The sequence below is a fragment of the Palaemon carinicauda genome, chromosome 1 (genome assembly GCF_036898095.1).
Source record: "Palaemon carinicauda isolate YSFRI2023 chromosome 1, ASM3689809v2, whole genome shotgun sequence".
Taxonomy (NCBI): Eukaryota; Metazoa; Arthropoda; class Malacostraca; order Decapoda; family Palaemonidae; genus Palaemon; species Palaemon carinicauda.
In genome coordinates, this window is record NC_090725.1 from 70012585 (window position 1) to 70036656 (window position 24072).

General features: G+C 36.2%; 1 long non-coding RNA gene across 2 annotated transcripts in view; it reads right to left on the reverse strand.

Annotated features, from left to right (window-relative positions):
* LOC137648798 (uncharacterized) overlaps nucleotides 1-23806 on the reverse strand; it is a 38281-nt gene extending 14475 nt beyond the window's left edge. Inside the window, exon 1 of one of the 2 annotated variants that reach the window (XR_011045706.1) lies at nucleotides 23730-23806. This is a non-coding gene — a long non-coding RNA (uncharacterized lncRNA). Of the gene's footprint in view, nucleotides 1-6012; nucleotides 6128-23729 lie in introns of those variants that run through there. The other variant, XR_011045705.1, reaches the window with a different exon arrangement.
* Nucleotides 23807-24072: the final 266 nt, after the last annotated feature.

Here is a 24072-nt window from a genome sequence, read left to right on the forward strand (position 1 = left end):
GGGGGGCGACTCAGTAGGGCTAGGTAAGGAGCCCGCATCCTAGGTTAGGTTAAGGTTAGTACATATTCCTGTAATCTAGATAAGTGTTAAGGTATGGAAAGGCAGTAAATCTTGTTTAAACATATGAGGCAGCCCCATATTTACTTTATATAATAGACAGCATTTTGTAGTAATACAGTACTTTAAACGGTTGCATTAAATTATAGGTCAGGACCATGATTTTGTTTTAGTCTATAACATTGTAGGCTAAATTATGAAAGGTCCTGTCAGGTTGCACTCACCTAACTTGATTCCATTTGCATTTGCTTAGGTCTCGCTAGGTGGGAGAGGAGTTCAGGCTAGTTAGGTTAAGACCTGGTGCCTAGGCTAAGACATCACTAATGTTCTGTGTATTCATATACAGTGTACAGTAGACTTTTTTGCAATATTACATAATGAAAGATTAGTACATTACAGTACATTCAATATGTGCTCAACCGTACACAAAAATCACAACTTTCCAACTGGGCCGTCCATTATCTGGGAGTTGAAATGTATACTCAAGCCTTACTGGGTGGTTTAGGTCTACCTAAAAGATGTATTTCCTGTTCTGCTTTTTATAACAGGATCTACTACACTAAACAAAGGACTTGTAAAATAAACCAATCTGGAATAATTAGGTGCACACCATCACCCAAACAACCAGAATTCTCAGAACTGAAAATGTATAGCATACCATCATTAATATTTGACCACCTACATAGTTAAATGGGCATCAGCAAGAAAAAAACCAGCATTTTCACCTACAGGTACTTCTAATAGTGGAGCGTCATATGATAAAAGGGTAAATATATACTTTGATTTCTAGCCAAATACATGAACCAAATATTTCTCCTACATGTTCTCTTGTGTTTTATTCTTTTCTGACTATGAATATTGGGGCATAGCACTTGCTCAGGAGTTTTCCAACACCAACTGCCACATGATAATAATTATGGGCGGCTTGGGGGAAACCTCCGTTTTGAATGGGGAAACCCCAGAAATGAGTGATTTTTAGCAATAGTAACGATCAGAAATGCATAATAAACACACAACCACCAGTGGAAAAATATATGGTTCGTTAGCATGAAATTAAAGTATTGTAATTATTTATGATTCACATTATGTCCTGCAAATGGCTTTTACTAGGACTTGGCTCACTTAGCTCACAAATAAAGATTGTCTCACGGCTCCTTTACTCTGACAAGAGGTACATGGATGTGCTGCACACGCCATCTCCAAGGAAACTATTCAAGGATTATAATTACCTATAATTTATTCCACATCTCTCAAATGGTTTTGGCTCCGTTGTGACTTGCTTCGCTTGCCAATAAACATTATCTCCCTGCTCCTTGGTTCTGAGCTGTGCACACCAATCATGTGGCTATTATTTTGGGGGTATTTCTTTTTACTTTCACATGAGCAACAATAGCAATTTACTGAACAATCTGTTTTAAACAATGACCAAAACAGACTTCTTCCAGCGGTATTCATGGTAAACTGAATCCGATAGGAAAAAATTGCTCTTTTAAAACAACATCGTGGAACTTGTCAAAGTATTCGGAAGTGGGAACCGGGGGTTTTGAGTGGGGAAAATTTATCGTTGAATCGATAATGGGTAACTAACCTTTCCTCCTCTAAACATTATTCCCTGGGAGGCATAGTAAATCCACATGAAATTACACAAAATATTGGCATCCTATTCCCTGGGAGGCATAGTAAATCCACATGAAATTACACAAAATATTGGCATCCTATTCCCTGGGAGGCATAGTAAATCCACATGAAATTACACAAAATATTGGCATCCTATTCCCTGGGAGGCATAGTAAATCCACATGAAATTACACAAAATATTGGCATCCTATTCCCCTGAAATATATATTACACTTTTGTTTACTGTGACCTGAGAAGGGGAGGGGGATCTGGAGGGAGTAGTAAATTTACATAAGTTGCCAATAATTCCCAGTGAATAACAGAATGGTTTTTCAAGCACATTTTCAGGCGTTTTGAACGAATCTGATGGTGATTATTGGCGCAAATTCATAGTTAAGGAGTTAGGTATTGACTGCCACAACTCCACAACCTATGGATTTCCGAGAAAAATGCTCGGCAAATTCTTCCAAAACATGTGAAAATATACCATGCAAACCATTCTGTTATCCAATTTTACTGAGAAAACAAGTACTCATGAAAGTGAAAATGCATTGACAACCATCGCCAATGTTTGCAACTTACGACATATCGACGCAAAAAGACACTGTTCAAACGCATGGTTCTCCGAGGATTTCGCCTTCATTTCATTTAATAAACAGCTAACTTAACCTAGTAAGAAAACAGGTCACTAACCTCATCAGGTCACACGAATGAATAATGATAATCTTCAGGTAGAGTGGTACCGGTAGCACACTGTTTGAACACTTTCAGATTTTGGTAAATGTCTAGGAGAAGGCCGCACCCGTTTTTCAAGTATTAACGACGAAAAACGGCAAAAAACAACCAGATTATTGTTGCACATTGCATAGAAACATGAGGAAATGAATAAAAAAGAAACTAAGACTTAACTCTTACACACAAAATATGAGCATAAACCTTCTACTACAATTATGGGGGACCCCAGGGGGAAGCGGGGTTTTTGGGTGGGGGGAGGAGGAGAAAAGTGATTTTTCGGGGCACTACCGAACCTAATACAACCAACTAACCTACCCTGGGGGGCCTGTACCCTGTACCCCCCCCCCCCTTAAGGCCACAGTGATTTTCAGGGCACCATCGAACCTAGCCTAGAGGCCCTGCACCCCTACCGGGGGGGGGGGGGGGGGGCTTTGCCCCCCCTGCGACCCCCCCTTAAGGACACTACCTAACACATCCATCAAACCAAATCCAAAGTGATGGTACTGCTGTATACATCGTTATACTATCACCATTATAATATACTCCATAAATTAATGAAGATTAACTTAAATTGTTGGTTGATAAAGATGTGCTGCTGCTTTGAGGAAAACGTGAAGCCGTTGCGAAGGTTCCATGACATGTAGGACAATTTTTATTTTGTAAAATTAAATTGTGTCTCTGGCACAAATCCACTAGTTTTTCAATATTCCCAGAATAAGTTACAACAAATTCATTGTAAGTTAGGAAACAGTCAGGACAAAAAGATGGAATTTCAACTTCTTGTGTAACATGAGATGACGTGCTTGCTAGGGCCACCATGTCTAAAAACGAAATGAAATACCTGGGTAAGATAATGTATTGTCGCGCTGTGATTGGCCAAACATGTATGACGTCATAGTGGATAGGCGCTGTGATTGGCCAAACGTGTAAGACTTCATAGTAGACTAGTTTGTCTGCGGATTATAGTGGTTACAGGGCTCATTTGAGCAAAAACAAGACACAATCAACAATAACAACAGACTTAGAAAAAATCTGGGAGGAAGACAAGAGTAGCGTGAGTTTGATCGTCGATATTTCGACTATTATTGATTTTCACTAAATTATCTCACTCGTATACCATTATTTACATACATTCCTACACATTCTAGTAAAAATAAATTGAATATCACTGATATCTTCATGCGGCCCTCTCCTAGACATTAACCCCAACAGGAACTACAAAACTAGGGAACAATATTACAGTGGAAGTTAAGACATTCACTGGGGATTACAACAAAGATGCTGGGTTTACTTACAGCAGGAAGGAACCATGAAACCGGTCACACTTAGGAAGCACTGCACAGGGAGATTACCACAGGGGTCATTGGTTTCAGGGTCACAAAACTAAAATTACTAGTGTCAACACTGAGCTCACTTGGGTGAAGTAGCCTTAGCTACCCACTCCTTCAAAAAGACATTGAGGGCTTACCTGCAAGACTCAAGGCTAAGTAGGGTGAGATTGGATTGGGGAGGATCCTGTCAACCTAGCCAAGCAAGACAATATCTGGACTCATGTTTGTCTCTAGCAGATTTTATTCATTGTGAGCGTAGTGATTATGTCACCAAAGCGTCTTGGGAATGACCCAAGGCATGTAAGGACGAAGGCAGCTGCCTGCTTCCTGACACACAGTACACGTACTTGGTCGTACTCTTGCACGAGACCTTGAACGGGCAGAGCCCTTCATTTCTGCCTGTAGTGCATATGCTCATTCTCTTAAAGAACAAGAGCGGCTGTACCACAAACAGAAGTGTACACTTGAAGATATGAACGTTCCTTGTAAGTACCATCTCGCCCCGTGAATGAGTCGAGAACGTACTGGGATCCTCTCCCTGAGTAGAACGTACCCAGTACTGTACTCAAAGAAAAGGATTAAAACAGCCGGACGTGGATGCCGAGATTCCCACCTGGAGAACCTGATTGAAGGTGGTCCTCAGAACACGATAGTTTCCCAGAATATAATAATAACGCAATAACACTAACAGAAAATGGGATTTTCCATGCAAATAAGGCTGGGTGTAGTCCACTGAAATGTTACCATAATAATAGCGCAGCCAAACCGCAGACGTAAGATAGGACGCATGGAAAAATAAAGTGGTGGGCATCAGTAATATGGAGAGTGGCAAGTATGGATGCTGCAATCTGAGTCAGGTTAGGTTGAAGTACCTTAGAGTAGGTCATATCCCTTTAATTTCCTTACAAGTCATGTCCAACGGCTACGAACAACCAGTCGCCAAAAAAACCATGTAGGCTACAAAAGTATTGAAACTCAGCTTTACCTTGCCACTAACAGACTAGTCAGCAAATACATATTCATACCTGTATTTATTCAAAAGTAATTTTTTCCCGCAATTGAGCAGTAGTAATAAATCGTTGAGAAGAGCATGAGTTGGACAAAAATACTTGCTTAGCCCAGTCAAAGTAATGTTGATCCTCAAGTTACGATTTCAAGAATCCCCCCCCCCCCACACACACAAAAAAAAAGGGGTAGTTTGTAGCGCTACGGCCAAGCGTCCTAATTTGCTTATTATCGCTCCGACTGTTATCTTGTATGGAATAAAAAACGTTTGGAAATGGTCTACGGATCTTAAATATGTTGTGTAAGGGGGGGTCCGGGGGGGCACAGCCCCCCTGGGTAAGGACACGGCTTTTAGCATAGGTTAGGTGGGTTTTTTAAGTTCGCTTCTCCCGTCGTACTCGCAGGTAAGGAAACTGTTGTGTAAGGGGGGGAGGTGTTCGGGGGGGGGGGAGGTGTTCGGGGGGGGGGGAGGTGTTCGGGGGGGGGGGGGAGGTGTTCGGGGGGGGGGGGTGTTCGGGGGGGGGGGGGGGAGGTGTTCGGGGGGGGGGAGGTGTTCGGGGGGCGAAGGCCCCCTGGGTAAGGATATGGCTTTTAGCACAGGTTAGGTGGGTTTTTTAAGTTAGCTTCTCCCGCCAAAATCGTTTTTAGAAAGACAGCCACAGTTCAGAATATTCCCGTTTTCTACGGGATCTGGCCGTCACCCTACAAACGCTCCAAAAAAAGGCTTTAACCGCAGACAGCATACAATTTATGGGGCACGGCATACACCTACATCTTCTAACCGGATTTATTACTGTAACTTTTGGCCAAGTACACTGTAGAAAGTCTTTAGGCATGACAGGAAAATAGCTAGCATTATATATAAATTATTCTACACAACCATAAATACAACCTAAGCTAAGAGACAGTCCTATCCCGTACTAAATAACCCAGTAGTTATGGTGATAAAATTTCGATTGGAATTTACCTTCGAGGTATAATTCATCATATATCAAATCCTCCACAAATTTCAGTGCAAAATATGAAATATACTATTGCCAATGACTTCAGCCTTGAACAAGCAATAATGAATCACAATTATCAGAAAATATATACATGAAAATCGTCTACCCTATGGCCGCCATTGGCCAGGACAAAACACTTTAGTCTGACAGAATAATTTTGCGATTTATGAGTAATTAACAGCAACTATGTCCCATTTTAAGTTTAATACATTTACTATAGCAATGATATTCATTACAAAAACAGTAGAAATAACTGAACTTACATGGAAATATGTATAACTATGAAAATGGAACACGTCTACAGGAACTCACTCGACGACGGACAACAAGCAAATGAGGAATGAAATTTGCTGAAGCTAAATGACTGGAGGAGTGATGTCTGCCAGATGTACAAAAATGACATTGTTCTTTTATTCATTTTCTTGATATCTATTACTTTGACTATACAAAATTCACTTAATTTAATTCTTTATCTAATCTAAATTGAAATAAGCATAGACATTTGTATCTGAATTAGGTTTAAAGCGTGATAAATAAGTAAAAGTGGTTAAGGACACAAGGTATTTGTGGAAGCTTTATCAAAGTTGATTTTGCGGAGAATAATTAAGTTTTATTCAAATTTTAAAGGAAATTACGGAATTAATTGTCATTGTTATATGTAATTTAGATATATGAACAATTAGGCAAACTTTTCACAGAATATCAAGAGTAACAGCACCTAAAACTGATACATATATAAAGATTTAGAATATCTTTTAGCAAAAAATATACGTCGACATATTTGTCAGTAAAGAACATATTGTCTTTAAATTATATTTATTATCAACAAATAAGACTATTTATAGATATGAAGTAAAAATTAGCAAAATTTTAGAATTTATCAAACAATATAAGATATAATTTCATATATTACATATATTTAAGAAGTCTTGAAGGGTTTTTTGTAAACAAGATTTGGTAATACAAAAAGATGTGCCATTTAAAATGGAATATTTTAAAAACCACGAAACAATATATTGAAATAAATAAAGGCTTCTGGATAAAACTATAACTTTATTTTATGAATAAATTGTTTAATGATAATTATAATAAGCAGATAGCTATTCGGAAAAGGCCTTAAAGCGTAGATGACAGAAAAGGGGGCGTGTCCCATCCAGTGACTGACAGCCATAGAGAAGCTGCCACATCAGGGTTGCCAGATATGGGGACTTATCCCTACATTTGGGAATTTATCCTTAGATTTGGGGATTTTGGATGACTGGTGACGATATTCTGTACATATATCTATGAAGAAGAAACAAAGATGAGTAAACCTTTATATTGTTGCAATTAGTTTATTTACAATTACATGAAGTACAGTGAGTAATTTCTGTATTAGAAGAAAATATATTTCTGGAAATGGGGATTTCTGGATGGTTTTGGGGATTTTTTATCAAGAGTTTTAGGGATTTTTACACTAACCCATCTGGCAACACTGTGCCACATACGGAAACATAATATTCAATGGGTTTTTTGCTTTTACACATTCATTTGTCTACATTTATGCATCAAACTATTCATATATATTAATTTGTTCTTCTATATACTTAAAATGTATTAAATGTAGGAAAATAGGGAATAATAGCTATTCGGGAAAATAGAACTAGGGAGAGTATAGACATCTGACTGATAAAATAACTAAATTATCATAGGAAAAACTTTATATGTAAACAATGAAGGAAATCGAGAAATTTAACCAAATTATGGCTATATTTATTGTTTTGATATGTCAAAAAGGAAGAAGATAGATCTGCATTTACTTTTCACATAAAAGTAGTTGTTCATATTAGCTAAAACTGATAAAAATAATATAGTTAAAAATCTTTACTAGCAACGCAGTTAGGAAGTTTATGTCAAAACAAAACTATTGTTATAATTTTAATAAAAAACCTTAAAAACTATTAAACGTATTCACCGTCGAGTTAATTTAAATATTTATTCTGATTACTAGAATATATTTGAGTTTATTTTACTATTTTACTAGAAAATAATGATTCTTGTTAGGGTTTTTGGATATATAATGTTGGTAAAACAAAATAGAAAACAATACAAATAAGAGAGGTTTTCGAAGCTTTGAATGAATACAGAATAAATACAAGAAATTTATTAAGAAAAGGACACTTTCTATTATTTTAATTAATGAAAGCTATAAAATTTAACTATCTATTCGAGAAAGTCATAAACTACAGCTGGCAATATAAGGGGCATGGCCTCTCTAATGGAGAAGACAACACCTATTTTAAATGCCAACTGCAAAATTACTGATTTACTATTATTATCATTATTGGCTAAGCTACAATCTTAATTGGAAAAGAAGGATGCTATAACCCCAAGGGCTCCAACAGGGAAAATAGCCCTATGAGGAAAGGAAATTAGGAAACGGATAGAATAGTGTGCTCGAGTATACTTGTATATCCGAGTTTGCTTTTTGTTATGTCTCTCATTTCTTTTAATTTCGATACTCTGTCACTTTTAATGACCAAATTGGTAAGAAAGGATATCTTAGAGTAAGATTTTAAAAGAATAATGATAACTATTTTTCTTTTTCCTCCATTATACCTACGTTAAATGGTCGGTTGCCTGATGCGAACTCTTCCACCAAACCTCTTCTCCCCTCTTCACTCCCTCCTCACCATCCATCCTCACCACTACCCACACCAGTATCTGGACAAAATCCTACAGGACATAATTCCCACAGACAAATTCCCACAAGATACAATACCACAGGGCATAATCCCACAATGGGAAAAGTAGACAATATCATACGGTATGGCAAGGTAATGTTTTTAGTATTTTATTTATTTATAATTTAACAGTTCCTATCAATGAGTCACTTCATGTTGACGTGATATGCTCAACCTATCTGCCCTTTACATAATTTATTCCAGTTATTTTATCCTTATTTGATGACTAGAACATTATTATTATTATTATTATTATTATTATTATTATTATTATTATTATTATTGATTTTGTTCACTCTTTTCATGATCTTGCACTACAAAAAGTCGAACTATTCTTCCTGCCAGTTCATGGGCTGCCAACGATGTTTTGCACAACCTTAGACAGGAAGTCCTTGGGAAGAGTGTGTGGAAGTCAGTCTAAAGTTCTCTGTATTCCCAAAGAATGCGTTTCTGAGGGTTATGTATTATTGTAATGTACTATATTATTTCAAGTGTTGCAGGTATTGTGCAACATTGCATCATATTGCATGAATAAGACATGTTATGCTTTGTACATAAGAGTAATGATTTGTTTTGGTATTAGGATTCAATCATTTGTTGATTACCTCAAAGATAGGATGTGATTCTTTATGATTTTGTACTGGAGTAGGATTTAAGTCTTTTCAGAGCGATGCTCTTTTGTTTAGCAATGTTTTGGTTTTGTCAGATATTGTAAGACGCTCCAAGGGTGTTTGTCCAATCAAATCCTGGGCGTTGAGTGTTGCTTCCTTGATGTGCTCTATGTTCACATTGTCTTTGACAACTTTTATAGAGGCTGGATTGGAATCACGATTGTGTATTGTTCCAACTTCAAGATTGTCTATATTTATGGAAGTTTTCAGACTACCCTTGCAATGGTCATTGCGAATACAGATGCGAGACTTCCTTGGTATTCTTCTTGGTATAAATCTTCTGGCCACCCTCGTCACTGGCAGTGACCTCCATGGCGACGGTTGAAGTTGAACAATTTCCTCTGACTTCTATTCCATACCACGCTGAAGTCACCTTTTGCTGCCGCTAGGCTGTAATGGGTTAATGTCCAAATATGACAAAAAGCTTCAAGACCAATAAAGTGTTCAATAATAACTTTATGAATACAAAAAGTGACAAAAACCTTCATGAAAGCATTTGTGTGGTAAAAAATTCAAGACTGCAAAACTGTAGTCAAAGATTTCATGAATCAAAAAATCTGGTAAACTTGATATTTTTTCAAATGTATTACAACAAATACGTGCAAAATATCAAAAACTTTATAGACAGCCAGAAATGTAGAAGTTCACACAAACAACCAGAATTTTGTAAATCCAAAGACTGACAGAGGCTAGCTCGACTTGCCGAAGCCAAACCAAAAATCATACGGAACAAATAATTTCTGAATCAGTCTTAAAGAAAGGGTCGTGTCCTGGGAAAAGGATCCAATGGAAAACCAAATTCTTGAGCAAATAATGTTTGCTAAACCTTTATCTTCTTCCAAATATCAGGTAACACACCATAATCAACAAACTTTATTTCATGAATCGTATTATAATGAAAATGACTAATCTCCATTTTCTCATCATTTACGGACAAGACATCAATAGAGCCAGGATTATATTCAACCACAAAAAAGGAGTCTAAAAGTTAATATCACAAAATATTGATTTAATATCCACATTTTTTTTAATCAGATATTGTAGATCAAAGTCTATTAACACACTATATCTGACAACCAAACTTCACTGCCGCATATGGATGGCTAAATATCAAATAAACTGTCACCACCTACATCTGAACACATCTGAATTACTCTTATATCTCACAGAGATAGTATTGACTCACAGGGGCAATGATATCTATCTTACCCCTAAAGACAATACAAGAGTAATGGGGACATATAAAGTATACCAAAGCACTAAAGCTATGAAGCTAGAGAGCTTAGAGAAACGTTCTACGTAACTCTGGTATACTATTAAGGAAGAGGAAAAGAAATAGTAATATCTTAATTGTATAAAATATTGCCTGAGCTTCAATACAACTTTACCAGGAAGGTTATATCATGCATGAGGTGTGAAAGTGCCTAGGCTAGAAGCCTAGCACTCGTGAGGCTCGCAATTATAGCCAAATTCACGACAACAATGACATAATATAAAATAGAAAATCAAACAAAATTTGAATATAAACTATCACAAAAAGGAAAAGAATAGAACAGACAAGGCTGTCTTGCATTGGAATTCTAATATCCATGTTAGGAAAAACCAGACACATTCATTAGACTGCTGATAGCTTCTCACTACTGCCTCTATTACCTGAACACAATCTTGACATCACAAGCACAATATTCCTGCTAGAGTAAAAGCTCAAAACACAGGAATGGTTTAGATATTCAAGCACTGGTACATGTTAGATTACTCCATAACCACATAGAAACACACTAATAATGTAAGCATAACCCAAATCACACGGGGAGTGGGGTGTTAGACGGACAAGTAGTTGACTAATGGGACTCCTCTTCAAACTCCAAATTTAACCTCAAATCTGCAAGAAGGCCGAGTTAAAGAATTTGAAATGTGCTGCACTAAAAACAAGAATCCCTTATACAACCATTCTTCATGAACCAACGTTCCTGGCGAAAACCCTGACACTATCCACAAAATGTTCTGCAAACTGATACTGATGTGGCATTAGCAAAAAAAAAAAAAAAAAAAAATGGCTTCACTAAGTGATTTCATGCAAACTGATTTGAAGAAAACTTTGTACCCGTACAGCAGTTGTTCCAGCAATTGCTTGAACAACGGGAAGTAAATTACTCGTATAATGTATACCTCCACTAATACGTACTGGCCCAAATTGGATAAGGGGACCAGAGGAGGGAAGCATATTTCAAATACGTATGCTACAGAACTGCAGTAGAGTAGAAATGGCTAAGGAAATTCAACCCTTTGCTGACCTAACTACTGTACTTATAAGCTTTAGACTGTATACAGTAATATCACCAATCTATTCATTATTACTATTATCATTATCATTATTACTTGCTAAGCTATAACCCAAGTTGGAAAAGCAGGATGCTTTAAGCCCAGGGACAACAGAGAAAATAGCCCAGTGCGGAAAGAAAACAAAGAAAAATTAAATATTCTAAGAACAGCAACATTAGAATAAATATTTCCTATATAAACTATAAAAACTTAACAAAACAAGAAGAGAAAAGGGATAGAATAATGTGCCAAGTGTACCCTCAAGCAAGAGAATTCTAACCCAAGAAAGTGGAAGTCCATGGTACAGAGGCTATGGCACTACCCAAGACTAGATCTAGAACAATGGTTTGCTTTTGGAGTGTCCTTCTCCTAGAAGCTGCTGCTTACTATAGCTAAAGTCTCTCTTCTACCCTTACCAAGAGGAAACTAAGCACTAAACGATTACAGTGCAGTAGTTAATTATTTGGGTGAAGAAGAATTGTTTGGTAATCTCAGTGTTGTCAGGTGTATGACAACAGATGAGAATTTGTAAAGAATAGGCCAGACTATTCGGTGTATGCATAGGCAAAGGGAAAGTGAACTGTAACTAGAGAGAAGAATCCAATGTAGTACTGCCTAGCCAGTCAAAGGACCCCATAACTCTCTGGAGGTAGTATCTCAATGGGTGGCTGGTGTCCTAGCCAACCTAAGAAACACACAATTACTATAGTAACCAACAACTGATGGCATAACAAAGAACTGGGCTGAGAATTTTAACACTATACTGAACCATCTTTAGCACTGTCAGTGAGTGTGGTTTTGATACTATGACCAACCTACCTCTCATTCATGACTTCAAAAAGCTACCAGAATTGCAAAAGGGTCCGAGTGCAATAAAAAATATTAAAGATGGCAAAAAATGTGGTCATGACAGAGTTTCAGGTTAACTTTTTAAGGGGGGGGGGCTACATTCTTAAAACAACAACTGTATTTGTACCCTTTAGAGGAGAGAAAATAGTTGAATCCTAGATGGACAACACAATTCTTATACCTAAGAATAAAGCAGAGAAGCTCCTGCAACAAAAGCCAAGGTATTTTCCTTCTATCTGCCGCTGATAAAATACTAGTTAGTTCTTGTGCTTTGCTAAACATATAATTGAATCTCTGCTACCAAAGTGTTGGTATAGGAAAGAAAGAGAGACCATAGACATGATTCTCAACGACTCAAAGGAGAATTGTTGATAGAAAAATACAGGTTGACCTTAACAGGGACTTTGATAAAGTGCCCACAAGTTCCCATGAGAGATACTCGCAAAACATGGTTTCTAACAATTTTTTCAAAACACACTAGCTATTTCATTCCAGCATGGAAACCAAAGTCTGTATTGACTGCTTGAAATTCTTATTGTTCCTTGGAAATAGGACTAAAACAGGGTGATGTTCTGGCTCGTCCAATTTAATCTGTTTATCGAATTTACTACAGGAAAAAAAAAGATGGCGCACATATAAAAACAGGTAATTCCACAGCCATAGAGAAACCTTTAACATTATAACCACTAATTGACTGACCAACAATGTGCTGATGCTGCCTCCAATTAGGCCCACATCACATAGGAAATCAAAACACCACACAGAGACAAATATACCAGGCACTTGACAGAAGTCTTATTACAATGAATTGAAATAGATTATTTGCTATTCTTCACTATTAATGATGCATAACTGTATAAGGTGTCATTTGCCAAATACCTTGGGGGTTATTATTTCATATACTACAGAGACTAATGATGATGTTCTGGAGACTATAAACAGGTCTCTAAAAGGTCTACAACAAGTATATATGACTGACCACTAAAATACATGTGTGTGTAAAGCAGTATATATTCATATTCTCCTCTATGGTGCACAGACCTGGACTAAATTGATGCCATCCGAAGCAAATGGTACACTTATATTTCTTGTTTGATCAAAATAAAATGACAGGCCTCACATGGACGGATCAGATTCCACACACAAGAAATTCTGGAATGCAGAGAATGCACAAGCATAGACGCCAATGCTTACCAAAAGCTAAATACACAGTTTTGGTAACGTGATCAGTATGGCTAAAAATGACGCCAGAAAAAAAAAATCTTAAATGGAATATTGAAAATCAGCCACTTCTAGCAGCTGGAACTCTTGGTAGGCTATAGAGAATGGATATTAACAACAGATGGTGCAGAGCTGTGTAGCACATCCTACTTTTAAAGATCAACAGCACCATGCGCAGTCATTAAACTAAAATCCTCTTGTAAGTGTTCAAAACATGGCAAGCTATGCAACACGCTAAGGACTGGCCTGGTGAGCCGTAGCAATGAGCGCTGACTGCGGGAGCAATACAGTACCACCACGTCTGAGAACTCGTCATACCGTGTTCAGACTCTACCTGTAGGTCTTCGTTCATACTCTACTAACATAGAATGTCGACATCAGTTACAATGCACTGTTATAGATTTGATTAGACAAGAAAACACTATCATGATCTGTTATTTAAGAAATCTATACTCTACCGCCATGAGCAAGATTTTTTACGATCCAAAACTAGTCCACCAAGAACAAATCATTAAAAAATTCAGTACCAACAGAAATCAATGCTTCTTGAAAAATCATCAAAATTTACCTTTTATCACAAGCTATACATTATCATGATTTCCTGACCACCAAAATTTACTAATACTTTGTAAGAACAATAAAATCGACAATTTTTTTTTCATTCACTCGTACGAAGGACTGATCTATCATCCTTAAAGTTTTAGAAATATTAACCATAGAGTCTACTATCTATCAACAATGAAGACTTTTCCATATTACTTCAACCTTTAGAAAAGTAACATGAAATCAGGTCAGTTTCCAGACATCCAATTAAGCCTTTGTATTTGGAGAAGGATAACGTTACAAAGCCATTAAGACCCCGACTAAGACTTATTACAAGGTATTTTGTAATGGAATGACTTTCCAAAGTCTATAAAATACTAATAGACAATTCTTGGCAAGACTTGGATGGTTTGTTTCTATCAACTACAAACCCGTGTTTGTCTAATTTCTGACGGAGTTATGAATTTCGTAGGTTTCTCTCACAGACCTCTAAAAGTGCCCCTACAAACCCGTGTTTGTCTAATTTCTGACGGAGTTAGGAATTTCGTAGGTTTCTCTCACAGACTTCTAAAAGTGCCCATCAGGATATTTATATATCCCTTATGTCAATTACAATTGAATGGTGCACAGTCTCAGTCGAAAAGCTATTTAAAGCCTCAAGCTGCTACCACCTTTTGAAAAAACAGCATGTGTTCAACATGTCTTTAGAAGTATTGCTTAAATGATGTGCAGTCTCAGACGAAAAGCTATTTAAAGCCTCAAGCTGGTACCACCTTTTGAAAAAACAGCATGTGTTCAACATGTCTTTAGAAGTATTGCTTAAATGATGTGCAGTCTCAGACGAAAAGCTATTTAAAGCCTCAAGCTGCTACCACCTTTTGAAAAAACAGCATGTGTTCAACATGTCTTTAGAAGTATTGCTTAAATGATGTGCAGTCTCAGACGAAAAGCTATTTAAAGCCTCAAGCTGCTACCACCTTTTGAAAAAACAGCATGTGTTCAACATGTCTTTAGAAGTATTGCTTAAATGATGTGCAGTCTCAGACGAAAAGCTATTTAAAGCCTCAAGCTGCTACCACCTTTTGAAAAAACAGCATGTGTTCAACATGTCTTTAGAAGTATTGCTTAAATGATGTGCAGTCTCAGACGAAAAGCTATTTAAAGCCTCAAGCTGCTACCACCTTTTGAAAAAACAGCATGTGTTCAACATGTCTTTAGAAGTATTGCTTAAATGATGTGCAGTCTCAGACGAAAAGCTATTTAAAGCCTCAAGCTGCTACCACCTTTTGAAAAAACAGCATGTGTTCAACATGTCTTTAGAAGTATTGCTTAAATGATGTGCAGTCTCAGACGAAAAGCTATTTAAAGCCTCAAGCTGCTACCACCTTTTGAAAAAACAGCATGTGTTCAACATGTCTTTAGAAGTATTGCTTAAATGATGTGCAGTCTCAGACGAAAAGCTATTTAAAGCCTCAAGCTGCTACCACCTTTTGAAAAAACAGCATGTGTTCAACATGTCTTTAGAAGTATTGCTTAAATGATGTGCAGTCTCAGACGAAAAGCTATTTAAAGCCTCAAGCTGCTACCACCTTTTGAAAAAACAGCATGTGTTCAACATGTCTTTAGAAGTATTGCTTAAATGATGTGCAGTCTCAGACGGAAAGCTATTTAAAGCCTCAAGCTGGTACCACCTTTTGAAAAAACAGCATGTGTTCAACATGTCTTTAGAAGTATTGCTTAAATGATGTGCAGTCTCAGACGAAAAGCTATTTAAAGCCTCAAGCTGGTACCACCTTTTGGAAAAACGGCATGTGTTCATGTATTTAGAAGTATTGCTTAATACCAAAGGAATAACTTTTGACTTTTTATCTAACGTTACTTATTTCTACATTTTTAAGACATCTGGCAGGACATGAAAATATATAAACACTTGAACACAATAATTTTGTAAAATAGTCATGTAAACTGCAGTAAAAATCAGCATGTGATACAGTCAATCAAATTCATAAATTTTTTTTTTAAAGTTCTGATCTAGAAAAAATAGTTTTTAACATTAAATAACACTAAGACGAAAAATATTTAACGAAATTACTTTTCTCAAAAATAAATAGAAAAATCTGAATATTCTATGAGGTTTTTGTAAATAACAATAATTTCCTTAACAAGACAACCTGTATAAAATCCTAAGAAAAAGTGAAAGTAGAATGTCGAGAGAAGTTTGAACCCAGTAGAGTTACGCCTGATTTACTCAGAGGAATTTTACTTGGAAATTTAAATGACAATTACTCTTCAACGTTGCTACAAATATCAATCGAAATAAACCCTATCAATTTTTACGGAATGTTTCAAAAAAACAATTACATGTAGACAAATATTGGCCAACATACAAAACATCAACCATTATTGAGAGAGAAAGTAAGCAGATGGCTCGTCTCAGAAATAACCTTACCATCCCCCTTGAACTTCTGTATATAGCAGTTTTCTCTTACATTTGAAAGGGACTAAACAGTCCTCAACAGTCACAGAAAAAATGGGTATACACCTGGAAGAGCACAAGGGAAGAGAGGAACTTTTCCCATCTCGGCAATCAGCTTTCAGCTTAGAAAACGGGTCTCTGAATAGAAAACGGGTCTCTGAATCTGCTTCGAAGCTGATAACTGGCTGGTTACTCCCTGCCGAGAACACTCCCTTGGGTCATTGCAGTGCTGGCTCCAAGGGGCTCTCTTTATTTGTAAATCTTTCGGAGTTTTTCCAACTACTACAATCTTTCGGAGTTTTTCTAACTACACATTTTATATATGTGAACTTCTGCGCTTCAACTTCGACCCGAAAGTAAAGTTCAATATCAAACAGTGTTTTTTATGACAGTTTTTAATGAAATTAATTGCTCAAGTTCTCAGTTTGTCCCAACTCTCCAAGCAAGCTCCTTGAAAATAACAAAAGATAAAATAACTCTTAAACGAAATCCCAACATAAAACTTAAAACTAATCAAAATATAAAATTAAAAATGAAATTTCCTTATTCTTTTGAAAAAAAAGTGTAATAACACCCTTGTTCTTCCAAGTTAAGATCAGAATGTTGAGAGTATGCAATCTCTAAAAGCCTCAAATCTAAGGATCCAATGTGTGATGATACTTAGGAGCATGTATAGTGTAGAGAGAATCTTTCTGTGAAAAAATATACCTATGAATAGCGTGTAAAGACTAGCACAGGAGAAAAAGAAAGTCTATCTAATACTGAACATCTAGAATAGACATTTGTTCTATAGCTAGCAAGATAGAATAAGATCATTACTACCTACTTCAAATATCTCATACTTTGATTGTAGGGTCCCACTTTATGACATACCTATGGAAACACTAGATATAATTCCTCTATGGCAACGCTATATATAATCCCCTTATGGAAGCACTAAACATAGTCCCATTATAGAAACACTAGTTATAATTACATTATGGAAACACTAGATATAATCCCATTATGGAAACACTAGATATAATCCCATTATGGATATACTAGACGTAATCCCAATATAGAAACAATAGACATGATCCCACTATGGAAACACTAGACATAACTAATCCCAGTATGAAAACACGAGACATACATTATTTCCACTATGGAAACACTAGACATATTCCCACTATGGAAACACTAGACATATTCCCACTATGGAAACACTAGACATAACTAATCCCAGTATGAAAACACGAGACATACATTATTTCCACTATGGAAACACTAGACATAATCCCAATATAGAAACAATAGACATGATCCCACTATGGAAACACTAGACATAACTAATCCCAGTATGAAAACACGAGACATACATTATTTCCACTATGGAAACACTAGACATATTCCCACTATGGAAACACTAGACATATTCCCACTATGGAAACACTAGACATATTCCCACTATGGAAACACTAGACATAACTAATCTCAGTATGAAAACACGACACATACATTATTTCCACTATGGAAACACTAGACATATTCCCACTATGGAAACACTAGACATATTCCCACTATGGAAACACTAGACATATTCCCACTATGGAAACACTAGACATATTCCCACTATGGAAACACTAGACATAACTAATCTCAGTATGAAAACACGAGACATACATTATTTCCACTATGGAAACACTAGACATATTCCCACTATGGAAACACTAGACATATTCCCACTATGGAAACACTAGACATATTCCCACTGTGGAAACACTAGACATAACTAATCCCAGTATGAAAACACGAGACATACATTATTTCCACTATGGAAACACTAGACATATTCCCACTATGGAAACACTAGACATTCCCACTATGGAAACACTAGACATATTCCCTCTATGAAAACACAAGACATACATTATTTCCACTATGGAAACACTAGACATATTCCCACTATGGAAACACTAGACATATTCCCACTATGGAAACACTAGACATATTTCCACTATGGAAACACTAGACATATTCCCACTAGATCTGGAGATTTGATGAGAACTGAGCAGAACAAACTCAAAAGCTTTTAAATTTATCTGATGAGAACTTGAGTTGAAATTCAGACGTCCTAGTACAATAAAATCAATATATGGTATCATAAAATATTCCCATTATTTGAATTAAAAAGTTTTTAACTTAATAAAAAGAAACTTGATTAGGTTTGATGGGAATTGTGTGAAGCACATTAACATTCACAGAAAAAATATGTATATATATATATATATATATATATATATATATATATATATATATATATATATATATATATATATATATATATATATATATATACCTTAACCTAAAATAAAAACTCCATATATCAAGACACTGTGGCGTTGGAAACTAGAATTTACGCTCCCTATCAATGAGAAATAATATAAGATAATTTCTCAAGCCATGTTAACCCCTTTACCCCCAGGCTCTTTGGAAATTTCCAACCCTTAACCCCCAAGGGGTTATTTTTTCCCCAGCACATTTTGCAGTATATTTTTTTTAAATTGCTCTAACAGCCTTAATTTTTGTCATAGAGAGGTCAGGTTGGTCTCATTCTCTTGGAAAATGCCTGAATTTTCTCAAAAAATTATAAAAAATATGAAAAAAACAAAATTTTATAGCATTTTATTTTTGCAAGGACGTACCGGTACATCCATGGGGGTAAAGGGATGAGTTTTGTGAAACGTACCAGTACGTCCTTTGGGGGTAAAGGGATGAGTTTTGTGAAACGTACCAGTACGTCCTTTGGGGGTAAAAGGATTAAAACCTAATACCAAAACACTGCCCGAGATGATTTTATTCCTAAAATGAAATGCATCATATTTGATATTACTTTGGATAGATGCTTGAAATATCACTACTGGTAGCCTATCAAAAATGTCCCTGCCTGACAATCTATTGGACTGGGGTTCCAGATCCGCTCAAGCCTGATAGTCTCTTGCAGTGTTTGCAAGCTCACCATCCTTGAGGGAGCATATAGATCAACCTGCCGAGTCATCAGCAGCCATAGCCTGGCCTCCCTATTCCTAACTTGGGTATAGACGGGTATTGAGCGCTGATCACACAAACACACACACACACACACACATACATACACACACACACACACAGTCCCCTGCCTCTGCCATTCAAATGGCTACTTCATAAGATATTGATGATCATTAAAAAGCAATTACTTAATTAGTTTGGCAGTGTATAAGTAATGAGTTTTACTTTTAAAACAAAAACCTGTAAAATATATAATACTTTTGCAAAAAAAAAAAAAAAAAAAAAAAAAAAAGTATCAATGTAATAACTACCATGAGATTCAGGGCCTCTGTAACACGGTTTTTTCGCAATAAATTTTTATCTATGAATTTCATAAATATGACGCTTATTCTGAATGCACATTATATCTACACATAAATTTTGACTATATTCTGCATTACGTAGGTTGAATAAATTTGGTACTTATAATGTAAAAGTGACGTTTTTTGAAGACGGGCCAACTTACTCAGAGAAAAGGTTTCGAACGCACTCGTTGCGTAACTTATGACGGCATTTCTTCCCTCTTTCTCAATCGATGATTGGCTATACGTAACGAAGGCTATACCTCTGCCAACAATGACACAAAAGTTTAAATAAAAGCAAAGCAGTACACCTTTATGAACTCTGAAACCTCTCCAATGATAATTGTCACAATGAACAAACCAACAAAATATGTTAATAATTACAAAAACACTTCAATTATTAGTCTAACTCCCAAATAAGTTTCCTAAGAAATTACAGTCTACTTTATAGGTCACAATCAGATTGACAAGGTGTAGGTAATAGTTGGTAATTTTCAAAAACGTAGTAGACAAGCTTGATTTGATAACTGCTATATCCTATGTCAAGCAATTTTTATTTATTGTCTATCTACCTACCTATTTACTGTGTAAAAAAAAAAAAAAAAAAAAAAAAAAAAAAAATAGACGGTACCGTATTTTGGCTTTAAACCTTCACCAACAATTATCGTCAGAATGATGACTTCATGAGGCTCCACCCACTTTGGCCTCGTTATAATTCAGGATAACACTGAAGTCTATCATGGGCATTGTTGGATCAGAAAATTTAAATTCTGGCTGTAAAAACTCATTTCTCGAGTAGTTGTAGAAAGTGCTAAATGATCCTCAAGGATCCCAGCAGTTGGCCTAAACGTTTAATTCATTTATACTACTGTTGCGGCACTACTGCTACAGTAGTATTACTACGCTAGCACAGATACCCCACCCACATTTATGTATCGTTCCGCCATTCATAAAGTCTTTGTAATGTTTTTTTCACTGCAATAAGCCATGGCCTCCTCAGAAATTAAGTTTAACATTAGATGATAGGTTATTTCATTAAGCTGACAAATTATGGCAACTGGGTATGTTATTGCCGATGTTGAAGCTAAAGATAAAGTATGGTATCATTCCTTCATTGCATTATCATCTTTACTACTATTTGTTTTGCTACATGTAGTAATTATTTTAAAGGATGAATGAATTATGTTCACTTTACTTCTATAGATTCCCATTAGATGTACAAATAAAACTCCTAAAACTATTCCTGATTTATTTACAAAATGCAGTCATGCCCAAAACATAGCCAACACGGTCGTACGGCCTAAGAAGAAGAAAAAAAATTATATCGGATGATCCGTTGGTCTGATGGAGAGTTTAGCACAAAATTCTTATTTTAACAAAAATAGTTATATAAAGACTGTTTACATACAATCTCTCTCTTTCTCTCTCTCTCTTGGTGGCATAGTGAATAGTTAATGGAAATGTTCAAAAGCCTGAATGACATTACAAGTATTATAATCATGTTACGCTAAATACAAATCCGAACATAAATATTGGATTTAAACTAAAAACTGAATAATTACCTATTCAGGCTATAGTAAATATGGCCACGGGCTTTCTCTTGACTGTACAAAGTTGCAAGTCGTAAGACAAATGCAGTTTTGCAACCACGGGGGCAATTCCAAATCCTGTTAGCCTTATGGTTTTCAGAGCCGATGGAACAAGGTGAATGGGTGTCTGGTGGATGGGCGGGGCAAAATTTTGTCAAAAGGTGTTTACATTGCTTACGTAATGAATGTTTTCAACTCTTGGCTCGTAATCACTGGCCATGGTGTCGGCTAGATCATTTTAACTCTATAAAAATTAAAACTATCGGGTTTAGGTTATTGATAATGCTGACAAAATTTGTGTGTGGTTGTAAAATATACATATGTCAACTTTCAGCTACATCCGATGCTTTGATAAGAAGCAGTCCAAAAAGCCGTGTTACAGAGGCCCTGAATCTCATAGTAAGTTTAACTTTATAGGAGTAGGCCTATTGTGTAAAACAAAATTAGGTTTTTACCTATTTACTTGCGTTCATGACGTCAACATCTAAATTTAATGTTTATTTTATAATTTTTCTCAGTTCACCCAGATTTAATGTTTATTTTATCACTTTTGAGTCAAATATGATAAATTAATTAAACCAATTTAGGCCACCATCATCTAATTCTTCATTGATTATTTAACGGCCTTATAACTGAAAATCTCTCTCTCTCTCTCTCTCTCTCTCTCTCTCTCTCTCTCTCTCTCTCTCTCTCTCTCTCTCTCTCTCTCTCCTGTTCGCTGAATGTTTAGGGCTGTAACGCCATCTACTCTACACTTAGTAGGCCCTACGCCTTACAAAGTGTTTCAATTTTAACTATACTAAAGTAATTCAGTTATAAATTAAATCAATCAATCTCTTAAAGAGAACAACATCATTTAAAATAACAGAGAGAGAGAGAGAGAGAGAGAGAGAGAGAGAGAGAGAGAGAGGGGAGAATTTTCAGTTATAAGGCCGTTAAATAATCAAGAACTAAGGATATTGGGAGTTAAATGGCAGGACAGGATTAGATATGAAACTATAAGAGAGATTACTCGAGTGCCATATGTGGATGAGATCATAGTGAGGGGTAGAGGGTGATGGTTTGGGCATGCTCTTCGCACTCCCCAAGAGAGATTAGTTCACCAAATCACAACAATTATTATAATCGAAAGAATTATCATTGGCCAATTGGTTCACAGTTTTATACTTGACGTGAATACAATTCAACTATAAGTATTAAATGCTCATCTCTTTGATTAGATTAATTACTTGTGTGTTTAGCCATTTTCATAGTGGCTTGAATCATATATGAGAGAGAGAGAGAGAGAGGAGAGAGAGAGAGAGAGATTCATAGTGGCTTGAATCATATATGAGAGAGAGAGAGAGAGAGAGAGAGAGAGAGAGAGAGAGAGAGAGAGAGAGAGATTCATAGTGGCTTGAATCATATATGAGAGAGAGAGAGAGAGAGAGAGAGAGAGAGAGAAAGAGAGAGAGAGAGAGAGAAGAGAGAGAGAGAGAGAAAGAGAGAAAGATTCATAGTGGCTTAAATCATATATGAGAGAGAGAGAGAGAGAGAGAGAGAGAGAGAAAGAGATTCATAGTGGCTTAAATCATATATGAGAGAGAGAGAGAGAGAGAGAGAGACAGAGAGAGAGAGAGAGAGAGAGAGACAATCACGACCATAAACAATAATTCCTAATACCAAACATATGATATGCACAAGCAACTCCTGGTGATGATAATTAGCAATTTCTGCAATATCATAACAACTGACAATTAGTTTCTACTGAGCCTAAAATTGCAAAGTCTACACACACGAGAACTTTTGAAATCTACGTCACCAACCAGTCAGTATTGGTTCCAATAAAGAAACCAAAATCCTTTAATATGATATTAAGGTCTAAAACTATAGGATATTTAATAACATTAACCCTTTTAGCCCCACCATAAGGTTGAATTTCGAGCACATTCTGTTATATATTGTTTTGAAATGGCTCTAACATGCTTAATTTTTGTCATAGAGAGGTCAGGTTGGTCTCATTCTTTTGGAAAATGCCTGAAGTTTTTCCTAAAATTATCAAAAACATGCAAAAACATTTGAAAAACAGTGTTTTGCAAGAATGTACAGGTACGTCCTTTTGGGGTGAAAGGGTTAAATTGTTTCAAAATCCTCTTTCGTCCTTCCCAGGGGCAGCTATTATTGACAGTGTTATTCAAAATACAGACTTTGGTATTAATAATTTGAAATATAATCTTACCTGTAGGCTATACACTTTTGGATTTATGAATCTTGACTATATTTCCTGGCGTTGGGCCCTGTCTGGCCATTCACCAGCGCTCTGTATGAGATGCAAACAGTCTGAAAAAAACGAAAAATACATAATTAGGATCAAATACAAAACTGATAACCAAATGTAGCATTTCCCATTGAATAATAACCCACTTAATGCAACTAGGAAAGTAGGACGACTTATGATAGATTTGGCAGTTGTAACTGACTACACAATATGATTGTTTAAGTCTCTGTTATTAAAGTGTGTATATGAGAAATAAACCTTACTAATCAAGTAGGTCAAGTATTTAAGTGGGAAGAGACTAGTT